General features: G+C 45.7%; 1 protein-coding gene across 1 annotated transcript in view; it reads left to right on the forward strand.

Moving 5' to 3' along the window:
- Positions 1-13,301, forward strand: part of INTS1 (integrator complex subunit 1) — a 2,112,141-nt gene that overhangs the window by 2,073,936 nt on the left and 24,904 nt on the right. The window lies entirely within an intron of this gene.

Consider the following 13,301-nt stretch of genomic DNA (forward strand, 5'->3'; position numbering starts at 1 on the left):
AGGAGGACAGACAAGCACCTGCCCCAGATTTGACTGAACCGGCCGAATGGCGGTAACAGGAATGATGGGAACATACAGACTACGGAATATATGGCGAGAATACACCCAAACTCCACAAGATTTACCTTTTACTCCGCCTCCCCATGGCACATACACTAGAAATGACTATATATACATCTCGGAGAAGTTGGCCGAGGTGACGGTCTGCTCTGAGTTTGAGCCAGTCACCTGGTCGGATCACGACATGGTCTCTGCAAAATTAGACCTAGGAGCTCTGCCACGTAAAGGAAATAAGTGGCGTTGCAACAAGACTCTTTGGAAGGACCCAGTCTTTCAGACGGAAATGGTAACTGTGGTAGAAGAATATTTCAAAGCTAACAACACGGACGAGGTACCGAAAAGAGTGGTTTGGGTTTCGGGGAAGGCAACGTGGCGGGGGATATTTATTAGAGAGGGCGCCAACAAGAAAAGAGAAAGATCCTTGATAGAAAATAGATTCAGGAAGGAGATAACACTGCTAGACTGGAAGGCACGGACTGCCTCTGGAAACAGGGTGGAGAAGATTGCTCTAGTCAGGCAGAAGCGTGACGAGCTTCGCCTCCTTGAGGAAGCCCAGAACGTCCGGAATCTCCAACTCCACAAGCAGAAGCATTATGAGAAGGGTGACAAGCTGATGCTTTATTGGCTGCTAGGCTACAGGTACAAAGGTAAGACAGATGGGTATCGGCAATAGACGAAGGGGATGGAGATACTCGGGGGTCACAGGGGACAAACATTCCGGAAGTGTTTGCACGATTCTATGAACACCTATACGAATCGGAAATGACCCAAGGTGATGTTGAAATAGCCAAATACTTAGATGAGGTAGGGATGCCAGTACTCACAGGAGAGGAGGTAAACGCCCCAATTACGGCCGAAGAGGTGGAAAGTGCAGTGAAGCGGTTGTCTCTGGAAACAATGGCTATTCAGCAGGCTTTTACAAGACCTTCCTGACCCCGCTTCTCCCCTTCCTGGTCAATTTGTTTAATGATATATTAGAGACAGGGGTAGCACCAGACTCATTCTGGGAGGCATTGATCTCTGTCATACCTAAGGAAGGAAGGGGCCCCAAAGTTTGTGGATCATACCGCCCAATATCGACGCCAAGATATACAAAAGGGTTCTGGCATCTCGCCTCGAGACATATATGCCTCGGCTCGTACATCCAGACCAGGTAGGATTTATTCTGGGAAGGCAGGGATCAAACACAATGCGCAAAACTCTACACCTAATACACGAATCGAAGGCGATGACAGGGGAGCCCGCTCTCCTATCTTTTGACGCAGAGAAGGCTTTCGACAGGGTGGAATGGAGATTCCTTGAGGCAGTATTGAAGAAGGTGCAACTAGGTGAGAGATTTAGGAGGGGGGTGAAGGCGGTCTATACATCCCCAAGGGTTTCTGTGTCGGTCAACTCTGACTACTCCTGGTGGTTCACCCTGGTATGAGGCACTAGACAAGGCTGCCCTCTGCAATATTATTTGCTCTGTCGCTTAGACATCTTGCACGTGAAATTCGATCTGATCAATTGGTCGAGGGAATGCAGGTAAAGGGAAAGGAATACAAGGTGGCATTATATGCTGATGATCTGTTGATCCATGTCATGAATCAGCGAACATGCATCCACAGGGCTATACAATTAATAGAGCATTATGGACTCCTTTCTGGGTTCAAAATTAATACAACTAAATCTATCCTGTTCCCCCTGAACAAACCCACTCAACAATACATAGCGAAGTATTCTTTTCTGGGTCTCACGATGAAGGATACCACCTTGCGATATTTAGGGATAAATCTAGTAAGACACTTAGATGCCCTATACGAATCCAACCCCTGCCCCCCCCTGTTAGATACATTTCAATCTGACCTGACCAGGTGGCAGAAACTCTGTCTCATGGAGGGGAAGATTAAATGCAATCAAGATGGTATGTCTCCCAAGGTTTCTGTGCCCATTCCAGATGCTTCCAATTAAAATGCCAAAGTCATTTTTTGGGGAAGTGAAGAAGGCCATTCTGAGATTTTTATGGCAAGGGAAAAAATCGAGAATTGCATATGAAGTACTGACACTGCCCAAGGAAAAAGGGGGGATGCGTTTACCGGACCTTGAAAAGTACTATATATGGCGGCGCAGCTCAGGATTCTAATACCACACTTGAGAAATCAAACACATTTACAATTGGTGAGTCGCGACAACCATAGTTTGGCCCCCAGCCACCCTATCCGAGTGGCTCTGGGTGCCAAGAGACAAATTGACTCACAGGATCCGACAGCATCCTATCTTAGGGACTATTAGGGAAATATGGAGTCAGGATGAACACATGAGAGGCATAACAACGGGGCCATCCCCACTGAGCCATGTTATGGCATCAGAGATCTGGGAATAGATCCCGGACCATGGCAGGTTTCAAGGGTGGTTCGAAACAGGTCTTGAGAGAGTGGGGCAGCTGTGGGTGGGAGGTGAATTTTTTTTACGATTACCGATCTTGAAAGCACATTGGGCATAGGAACATTGTCCGTTTTCCACTTTCTTCAATTTAAGGGTACCTTGATGAGGGGACCATGGAAAGAGATAATACAAAGAGGCCTCACCCCCTTTGAATCGCTTCTAGATACTCTGACTGAAACCAAGGGGATGATCTCAATCATGTATAGAACTCTGATAGAAGCTGGGAAGGGGTCCACGAACAAACACAAGAGCAGATGGGAGATAGATATGAATCGGGAAATCGATCCTGAATTATGGTCTAAAATGTGTAAGGGAACCTCCATGATATCGATCACCTCTCAGTACAAACTGCATGCCACAAATCTTCTTCATAGGTGGCAATATGAGCCCCACAGACTGTCCAAGATGTTTTAAACAGTACATCCCCAATTCTGGCGACAATGTGGTGAAACTGCGAATTACTGACACATGTGGAGGTGCCCCCGAATAAGAGTGTACTGGGATGAAGTTCTAGGTTCGATCAAGGATATTGAGGGGATCCAACGGGAGTGCACACCTTTCCTTGTTTGGGTTGGAGAGGGATGAGGACGAGTTTAAGAGGGCAACGGGGCTGATCACCCATCTGCTGTTGGCGGCCCGAGCATGTGTAGTGATCAAATGGAAAGCAGTCACAACTCCAAATAAGAAAAAGTGGGAAAAGGTTGCCACCAGCATATGTTTAATGGAAAGGATCACTGCGGTTCTACATGGGAGAGCTACACAATATGAGACAATGTGGAAAGATTACATCGACATGTACATTACCTGTCCTCAGACCAATACAGCTACTAGAAGTCAAACATAACATGTTATACCGCACATGGTTGGGTGATGTGCGGGGAAGAGCTATTGGAACAAGGTTGAACCCGCCACACATGAGATAACGCTCTGGAGAGCACCTTAGTTTGTTGTTCCCAAAGCAATAATAATGTGAGAGAATCAAATCTGAACATGAGGCGTAATCTGAAGAAAAAGACCCTTTGGTGGACTTATTTTGAAAGTAACACAGTTCCTGAGTGGGAGGCGGGAGTGGGAGGGGGAAAATGGTTTCCAAATGGAGTTCTAACATTTGTGGGAAGAAGGGTACGAAGACTGTCCTTTCTCTGTTTGATGACAATGTAGTGAATAGTAACTGTATGATGTTCAATATGTTATGTTGAAAGCTCAATAAAACCAAATAAAAAATAAAAGAAATGAAAGCAGTGGACAAGGAAAATCGATTTTGGCAAGGAAATGACAAGTTTCACTTAAACTATATTTTAGTGACTAGATTGTTAAAGAAAGACACAGTCTGCCTGAAGGTTAATTTGCAAAGTTAACCTGTTCACGCTGTGTTCAGCTATATATTGGAATTAATTAAGTTATTCAAAATATGACTAAGTGTTAGGCAGAATCCTGTGCAGTTCCCTTGGGGACCACTGCAAGAAGATTAAGACTACAGGAGTAAGCAGTAAACCCAATTGGTAGCAGTCTGTACCACCCAGATTTACCTGGTAGCTGTGGCTGAGCAGTCAGACTTCTCTCAAGAAGAGTTAGGCAGTATAAGGAGGATACACAATAGGGCTAAAAACACATTAGAACAAGCAAACACTGACCAGAGCTTTGTATCAAAAGCATACAATTATTTATTTAACACACACTTTAGAAAATACACTAGCACTATTAATCAAAGCAAGTTCAAAACACAATCAGAAAAGTATACAAACCTCCCTTAGAAATTATTAGACAAGTCTAAGTCAAAACACCACTTTTTGTCAAAACAGAGGTGAGCGTGTAACTTAGATGGCACTCCAATAATTAAGTAAAAGGGAGAGAAAAAGGCAGGTCATAAAAATAAAAACAGTTCCCCACACTTTTAAAAGACCAAAACAAGTTAGTGAAGGCAGAGTCTACTGTAGAGCCAAAGTTCATAGGCCAGGCCCACTTTAAATGGAGCAAGGTGAAATGTGCCCAAGATCACACAGTTGGGAAATGCATTCAAGTCTTTGTAGAAATGTTCAAAAGAGATTGGGGTGGTTCAAAAGATAAAGTTAAAAGGTCTGGGGGCCAACCCAGTTGGAAAGCCAATGATTTAAGGGTCACCTTGGACAAACCGAAGAAAGGGAGGCCAGGTAGAACACAGTACCTTTAGAGTTGAGGAAGATCCAGCGGTGGCAGTTGTTCCTGGCAGCGGGTGCAGTTTGTGGTTTCGACCAGGGGAAGAGAGGATCTCTTCGAGGAGGAAACTTGGAGTTGTTGCACTGCCCAGGGAAGAAACCAGCCGCAGAGTTCGTCGGTGAAAAGGTGCGTTCCTGGTATTCACGGTCACAGTGGTGCAGCTTGGCTATCCGGCCGCCGGGGTCCTTGGCACAGGCAATTCGACCAAGAGACGTCCTGGAAGGCGAAATGGCGATCTGGTTGATCCCATAAGCTCAGAGGAACAAGACTCTTTCAGCAGAAGATCTTCTATTGTCGTCGGGAAAGTGGTGAGGACATTGCAGCAGGGCTCCACCGGTGGTGTCGTCGTTGCAGATGGCTCAGCTTCTCCCCTCTTCGGATTTATTAGGTCCTGTGGCGACTTCTGAAGTTCCAGTCCCAAAAGCCCTGCTTTTATGCAGAAAAACCCCCATTCAACAGCCTAGCTGTCACTCAAACATGCTAAGTGGTGAGCCGGGGCGGCTCACCACTGGCCCAATCAGAACAGAGTGCGACTTGGGTTGCTAAGGCAACGCAGTCCAGGGTGCCCATTCCCCCACCCACACATCCTGTGGAACCCAGACGGAGTGGCACCAGTTGGCAGGCTTCTGTGGAGAAGCCTGCCAAAAAGTGGAACAAAGGGCCGACCTTGGTTGGAGTTGCAGAGACGGACACGAACGCCATTTTAGAAAAGAGTCCTGGCAAAAAGACCCAACAGGTGATTTAATATTAAATAAATAACCTGGTGGTATCTTTAACATTGCACCAAAAAGTGATGCGTTGAAAATCAATGGGAAAATCCCATAGGAAATAATCCAGTGGAATATTTTGCGTGGTAACCACTGCCACCAGCCAGAAACTCGACAAGGGGGACTGGACAGTGCCCCCTTGGAAATAGACCCAGGGGCAATCGAATTAACCCCTTCTAGTACTTCCACAATAAATATGATGGTTTGTACTGGTTCTGTTCACAATTTTGGACTAGTAAAGTCAATGGTTACTTTACATGCCCTGGGAGACAGAAGTCAGTCCCAGGGTATGGAGTCTATGGTGGGGTGTCACTATGACACCCCTGTGTCACTGCACGTAGGGTGCCGTGTAACACACACAGTAAAAACACATGAGACCCTATGGAGAAAAAGAAACCCCATAGCCCATAAGCACATAACAAGTCAAAGACATACCTCAAATCATGCCTAAGAGTGGGAGGAAAAGAGTCTCACCCTTAGCAGGAGAAAAAAACAAACCCCAAAAATCCAGCAAAGCTGCTAGGGGACTCACTAGGTTTGGAAAATTAGCCTTATAAAAGAATTCTCCCTAACACTAAGGATTTATGCAATGGACTCAAAGGATAGGAAAGAATGGCGCTAACACATGGAGATCATAAACAGGATGCACAGAGGATTCTGACTATTTTAACAGGTTATCAGGGTATTGATGGGATTACTTATAGGGTGGAACAAAGGCAAGGTATCAAAATGGGGTATGCTACGTTTTGCTATGGGATGGGGTGATACTTACAATCAGCACTTGAGTTTGGGATTTGGGACCACCAACCGGGTGCCTGGACAGAGGAACAAGGATCTGGTCACAGCACAGCGACGGGCTCTCCTAGAAGGGGACAGCTGGTAACCGGGGTCTGGTCTTAATAGATAGCAAGGTGCATCAGCTGGATAAAGCAGATAGCAGGACGAACAGGTAGTGCTGGATAATCCCAATGATGATTCAGCCACCATTCTACCTGAATTAGTGGGATGGTTGTGGGTTTCAATTCTGAAGGGTGGTTCTGCCTGGATAGGAGGGTTTGGATCAGCTATCCCTTTCTTGGCCGTGGAATCTGGAATATGCTGGGTGAGTAGTAATGTCTGGATCTCTGGAGATGTTGAAGCAGGAAGTCAGGAGAGTCCGTCGGGAAAGTCAGTCAGTTCTGCCAGTCCTTTTGTGTCTCTGAGACTCTACCTAATATAAGGCGGATTACATCACAGGATTTACTATGGGGGCAGACCTGTCACGATGCCTGCCCCCGGAAAGCCAGACCTGGCCCAGCAACCCCGGAAGCAGGCATCATGCCACTTGAAGCATGCCCAAAAACCCCAGTTAGGGGCTCTTTGGCTACAGTCCTGGCGCCTATGGCGCCGGGCTCATAAGAATAAAGTCAGTCCTGGCGGCATGGGCGCCAGGCTCATTACAGAAATCTTACCTGTTGCAGACCATGCTGCATACCTACCTGATGCAGACCATGCTGCACGAAGCCACAAGCCAAATGAGGCTTAAAGGGACTACTTTACCTCAGGGACTCCTTTCCTCTCGGGTGGGGCTGTGGAAGAATACTTACCTGGGACTTCTTCCAAGGCTATTTAAGCCACACCTGGACAGCCACACGTGCTTCGCGTTATTCTGCTTGCTGCAGCGTAACGCTCACCGTGTCTTCAGCAGCTCCAGTCTTCAGCCACGCCCGCTTCAGCCCTGGAACACCTGGAACACCTGGAACAAGAAAAGGAGAAGGAGAAGAGGTCAGAACAAAACCCTTACCTGAATCCTTGATCCAGCACATCGTCGATCTGGAAGAGAGAAGCCTTCTCAGGTGTATTGCCACGCACCTCGCAGAGCCGCGCTGAACTCACCAACCGGGGCTGCATTCCTTTACTCCATCGCGAATCCAGCATCTCCAGGCCATTCTTCAACACCTGGGGGAGACAAGAACAGATAGGTGAGCAAGGGCAATACAAACCACCCCCAAAGACTTACCTGATTTACCACAGGGGTGTACTCACCTCATCTCGGGTCGGCGTAGTCAATTCTGCATCACTGCCGCACCCCGGCCCCTAAGGGGAAAACAAGGACAATACAAATCACCCCCAAAGACTTACCTGATTACCATAGGGGGGTACTCACCTCATCTCGGGTCGGCGCAGTCAGTTCCGCATCACACCCGCACCCCGGTCCCTAAGGGGAAAAAACAAGGACAATACAACCTACCCCCAAAGACTTACCTGATTTACCACAGGGGGGTACTCACCTCATTTCGGGTCGGCGCAGTTGATTCTGCATCATCGCTGTACCCCGGCCCCTAAGGGGAGAACCACAATAGACTTACCAGGATCTTACCAATTGCCACTTGGAACTCTTCTGGTGGTTTAAATCCGCAACCTGCAAGGAATTTGGCATAGTGAAGATCAGACTTTTGAACTCTTACGAACAATTGGACTGAAGTCAATACTGGAACTCACCAATTCCTCCACGCCAGTGAAGTAACTGGTCGTCTACGTGCCCCTGCGCTCGACGCAGGATGGAGAGCTCATCTTTCCAAATCTTCAGGTGAGATTTAGAGGGAACTTCAGGAGTGTTCTGTGGGCAGACAAGGGGAGTGGGAAGGCGGGTTAATGCTCAGATTACGGGAGGTTAACTCCCTTTCTCCATTGCAGAAAGATATTCGTACGAATCCAACAAACGAAGCTAAGTGGGTCTGTCCAGTCTTTCATCTCGGCTCTACGTGCTACTCTGGTAGAAGCAACAGCGGGCCAGTCCAGATCGACGCCCCCGTGGGAATCAGGTGAGCGTAACAAGACCTTTGGCTTGGCATGCTTCTAACAGCTGGATTGGCCAGAGGTGGCAGTCACCACCTACCTGTCAGCTGGTTGGACTTCAGGGACATGACATCAGTTTTATGGTGCATGCTTAAAATGCCCATGGCCCTCCCACAGTTATTTTAGCCAAGATCAGTTCATGACATAAATTGCACATTTTTACAGTTGTGGCACTTTTGAAAATCACATAGACAGATTCCATATTTTACACTGAACCTGTCATTCTAATTCCCAAGTTTATGCTATGTTCTTTAGTCGTTCTAATAATCTTTAACAATTTTTGGTGGGAAATATTTCACCTAAAATTCTACAATTGTATATATGTGTACATATTGTCATAGAGCATATTTGCATTAAATTTCAAAGTTGCACCAATTATACTTTTTCCATGAATCACATTTTCCTGCCGTTTGCGTCCCCTACATGCTAGGGAAAGCTAAAATGTCTTGTTTTGATGGCACAGAAATTACATTTAAACTGTTAAACTTTCGCATTACTGCGTTGTCCGGTTGCAGAAATAAAAGTCTTAAAGTTTATTCAATAAGAACAGTCTTTTGCCCCAAATTGGCCGGCTTTGTCTCCCAAATAAGGGCCTTTTTCCCAACCCACAGCCAAATGTCAGGCTCTAGCCAGCCTGAGTCCAGTGTTGCCATGGAGTTGCCTTTGAAGCTCTCCAGTTTGAGTGGAGGTGAGGTGCTACCAGAAAGACACACCTGTATCCCAGGCTGGAGCACTGCTGCAGTGTCTGATGAGGGTGTGAGATGCTTCACCCTTGGCTATTCATATGCCCCAGATGCTGGTCCACTTGGGGGGAGGTAGATCCTTTTTTTAAAATTTATTTTGCATTTTTAAAGCGATCACACAGCCCGCGGGCATCGAGGCGCTGTTACAGGAATTGTTCGTTTTTTCACTTATATAATTTTTTTTTTTTGTCTTAGTTGCGTATTTATAACGCGCTTAAAGACCCAGAGGTTTCTAAGCGCGGACCCGGGGATCGAACCTGTGTTGCTTAGTGTCGTCTTGCTTCCAAGGCGCACACGTTGCCGTTAAGCTATCCTCCCAGGACAGCTTAACCTTCCAGCTTCCTGTAGTCAGGAAAGACAGGGCCCTCTGAAACCAGGACCTGTCAAACCTGTTCCTGCTGGCTTCGCAGCAAATTTATTTATTTTTTTCTGACCCAGAAAGTAGGACTGTTGGAATTAAATATCCTATATATGTTTTAAAACAAACCTCCCTCACATTTCTACGCAAGGACAGGGCCTTAATTCAACATTTTCACTTTCAAACCAACATTGTCTTGTTTCTCAAAAGCAGAATTTTACACGTGGTTAATTTTACTTGAATGTCACTTTACAAAATGCGGTTTTCTCTCGCATCTGTGTTTTGAGCATTTCCGTGGCCCTAGTCATTTCTACCACACAGGAGTCTGTCCAAGGGAAGGGTCCAATGAAACTGACATAAGCACAGAGAGAGAAGGCTTCTTGCAAAGGGCTTGTCAGTGATAATTTGTTGCAAAAAGTAAAGCGTCTTGCGGATGGCTTGTAGTGCAGTTCTTTGCTATTACACAGATCTTGCCTGGCACAGCCTGTCATTCAATAGGAAATGCCCCCTTTTTGCTGGAGCACAACCTGAATATAAATGGACCTAGATGGGTCTCCCTGGACCAGAACTGTGTACTGTTGAAAGGATGAAAAAGAGCATCAGGGCGCAGTCATTTTAAAAGGCAGAATATTTTCTTTTTCAGTGAAAAGTGTTGTTGAGCTGGCAGCATAGCAGCTCTGCCTATGGATTCTTTTCTCTGGTGCACATGAAAATACTGCCAGCAATTCTCTGGGTGTTCTGTGTTTCATCTTGCCCCATTTGTGGCTGGTAAAACAGCACAGCCATTATTTTGGTGAATGCAAAGCACAGTTTTAATGCAAGGCGATAGTACTCAAAAGAGCCAGCGCAGCCATTCTACTGGGGACTGCTGAGATGTGGTTTGGTGATGTAGGGGAGTTCTGCTGGGTGGATAAATGCGCCCCACAATTGCTCCAGATTGGGCCAGTAGAACATGGTACCCGGACCTTATGGAAATGGCCATATGCCCTCCAATTCGTCTTCCTCAAAGAGAGGACCTACTCTTGCACGAGGAAGGTCAAATTCTTCACCGAGAGATCGGGACTCTCAACCTTCACGCATGGTATCAGAATGGGTGGGACATAAGGATTGGGACCTTCGGGAAGACGTAATGGTAGTGTTGCTTTCGACTAGGAGACCAGCAACCAAATCCCTGTACTGCTGCCGTTGGAATAGATTTTGCAGCTGGTACAGGGAAAAGAAAATGGATCCTTTCACATGTAAGCTTCCCCATGTTTTTTCTTTCTTGCTCCATCTTACTCGTTCTGGATTGCAAGTGACCATGGTGAAGGGTTACTTAGCAACACTATCTATCTTTAAGAGGTCTCCAGATGAGGCATTGTATTCTAAAGTGCCAATTGTGATACAGTTTCTTAAAGGCTTAACAAACTTGTTTCCGCCTATGCCCTTCATCGTACTATCATGGGATTTAAATCTTGTACTAAGATGTCTTATGGTAGCCCTTACATTTGAGTCCTTTAAGGGTGCTCACCATAACATCAGCCTTGTTAGTAGCTATCACATCTTCCCGTAGGGTAAATGAGCTACAGGCCCTGTCGTCCAAACAACCTTTCACATCCTTTTCCAAGGACAAGGTAATTCTAAGACTTAAGTCATCTTTCCTTCCGAAAGGATCAACGGAGGAGAGACTACATTGCCTAGACTCTAAAAGGGTACTAAGCTACTACATTACAAGAATGGCAAATATTTGTCAAGATGATCAGCTTTTCATCGGTTACGCCGGTCAAAGATTAGGCTTGGCGTCACAAAACAAACAATCTCTAGATAGATTGTCATGTGCATAGAATGTTACTCTTGTAACAGAATGTTACTCTTTGGCCAGCAAAGCCTCGCCTGAAAGTTTGAGGGTGCATTCCACTAGAGGGGTGGCTTCTTCCTCAGCTCTGGAAAGAGGTGTACCAGTGAGGGACATTTGCAGAGCGTCGACCTGGAAGTCCCTTCATACTTTCAGTACATTTTACTGTGTAGATTCTATATCAGGAGAGGAAGCCAAATTTGGCAAAGCCGTCCTTCATAATATTAACAAATAGTTATATTCTTAGCACCCACCTCCTAAGTAAAACTGATTTGGGAGTCTATCAAAGATGTGGAATACATGGGAGGACACAATCCATTTGAAGAACAAGTTACTTACCCGTTGTAACATTCTTTTGACTGAATGTTCCTCCCACGTATTTTTCATCACCCTCCCATCCGTCCCCTCTCGCTTGCCTAGAATTTCGGTGTCTTTCACCTTCCTTTTTTCGCAACATCAAGATTGTCTCCTCTTATGACACTGCATGCAAATTAAAGTGTGGAAAAAACTAAGAACTGAGGTAACGGTCAGTACGCGTGCTTCATATTCCATCGTCGACGTCGCAAGGGACACTACAGAGGCCATCGAGGACCAAGACTTGACGCGGCACGACGCTCGACCCTATGAAAAAAAACATCCGAAGCAAGCTGCCAGCAGACTTGAATATATCAAAGATGAGGAATACGTGTGAGGAACATCCAGTCGAAAGAACGTTACCACGGGTAAGTAACTTGTTCTTCTCTTTGGGGAAAATGAATTGGCTGAAAACTGTGAAACTACAGTGTTTTGTTTTCTTAATAACCTTTATCATTTTACAACATTTCGTTCCCGCAATTTGCAGTTTAGGGGGCCTTGCCAAACTCTTTGTTTTGAAAATGTCATCCAAATCCATCCATCAAGTCGGAAGTTATTAGCAATAGAATTTTGGGGAAAGCCTGTCAGCCGCTCTGCTGCAAAGCACCATGTGATATATAGCTATAATTTTAGGAGAAGGGGGCTCCCCCTTTCCCGTCAAATATTTTTAAAAAACTGGACAAAATAACCCCAGGCCCCACCACCCCCAAAATCGAGTCAACGATTTGTGCCCAGGTTGTTTAGTACCTGGTCCAATTACGTCCATCGGATTTGGCTGCGCGCTGGAGCAAAATGCAGAATTTTTCTCCATGGGAAAATGAATGCGGACTAGGCTAAAACTGCGTTTTTTTTTTTAAATTTCTTACTTCCTTAATAACTTTATTTTTTAACGGATCCCTACATTTCCAGTAGTGGGGGTGAAGAGAGGGGGCGTCGGGGTGGGTGGGATCTTGAGGCGTGACCAACCTTTTGTTTGCAGAATTTCAGCCAAATCAGTCATGCGAGTCAAAAGTTAATACCAGTTAATTTTTTGCATTTTCTTTGTATCTCGATACTCAACTGTAGTGCGGCGCCGCACTAGAACATATATCTTAGAAACACACAGTCTGGAAGTAGAAAATTATCCCTTGAACAGGACAGTAACTGAGACACAATTAGCAAAGAAGCCAAAAACAGAAAGTATGACTGAGCAACCACCAGTCCCTCCCAGAAGGTCTTGCAGTACTAGACCCCTGCCAGAAAGGTTTGTATTAGACTTAACCATTCTTATTACAAAAGGAAATAATGAACGGACGTGCAGTGCACTGTGTACTCGTCATGGGGTAGTGCAAGGGGCGCACAGGGAAGCCTGCACTGGAGAGGTGCGGGGGTGAGGCGGGAGAAAACTGACTCATTCACTGTACATGCGCGTTAATGTAAAATGTATGTTTATAAATAAATTATAAACAAAACATTAATGTTAAAAGTGTTTACTTGAAGGCTTGTTTAAACTTCACAGAGTGCTATGGGATTTTGCAGCCACCACCTCTGCCACAACCTTTCCCGGCTGGCATCTAAAACACAATGAGCACACCTCCGGACTAAGTCAGTTCTATTCCCCCACACTCTGAATCCCCCTATTAGTCGTACAAACCAATGCATTTCCAGTGAAATGTTAGCATTTCACTGTTGGAGAACTGAGAATCTTTATGAATTATTTCACGAGTTAGGAACCATAACTTAGAACC

This window comes from Ambystoma mexicanum, chromosome 2q, assembly GCF_040938575.1.
Source record: "Ambystoma mexicanum isolate Mex_15411 chromosome 2q, UKY_AmexF1_1, whole genome shotgun sequence".
Classification (NCBI taxonomy): Eukaryota; Metazoa; Chordata; class Amphibia; order Caudata; family Ambystomatidae; genus Ambystoma; species Ambystoma mexicanum.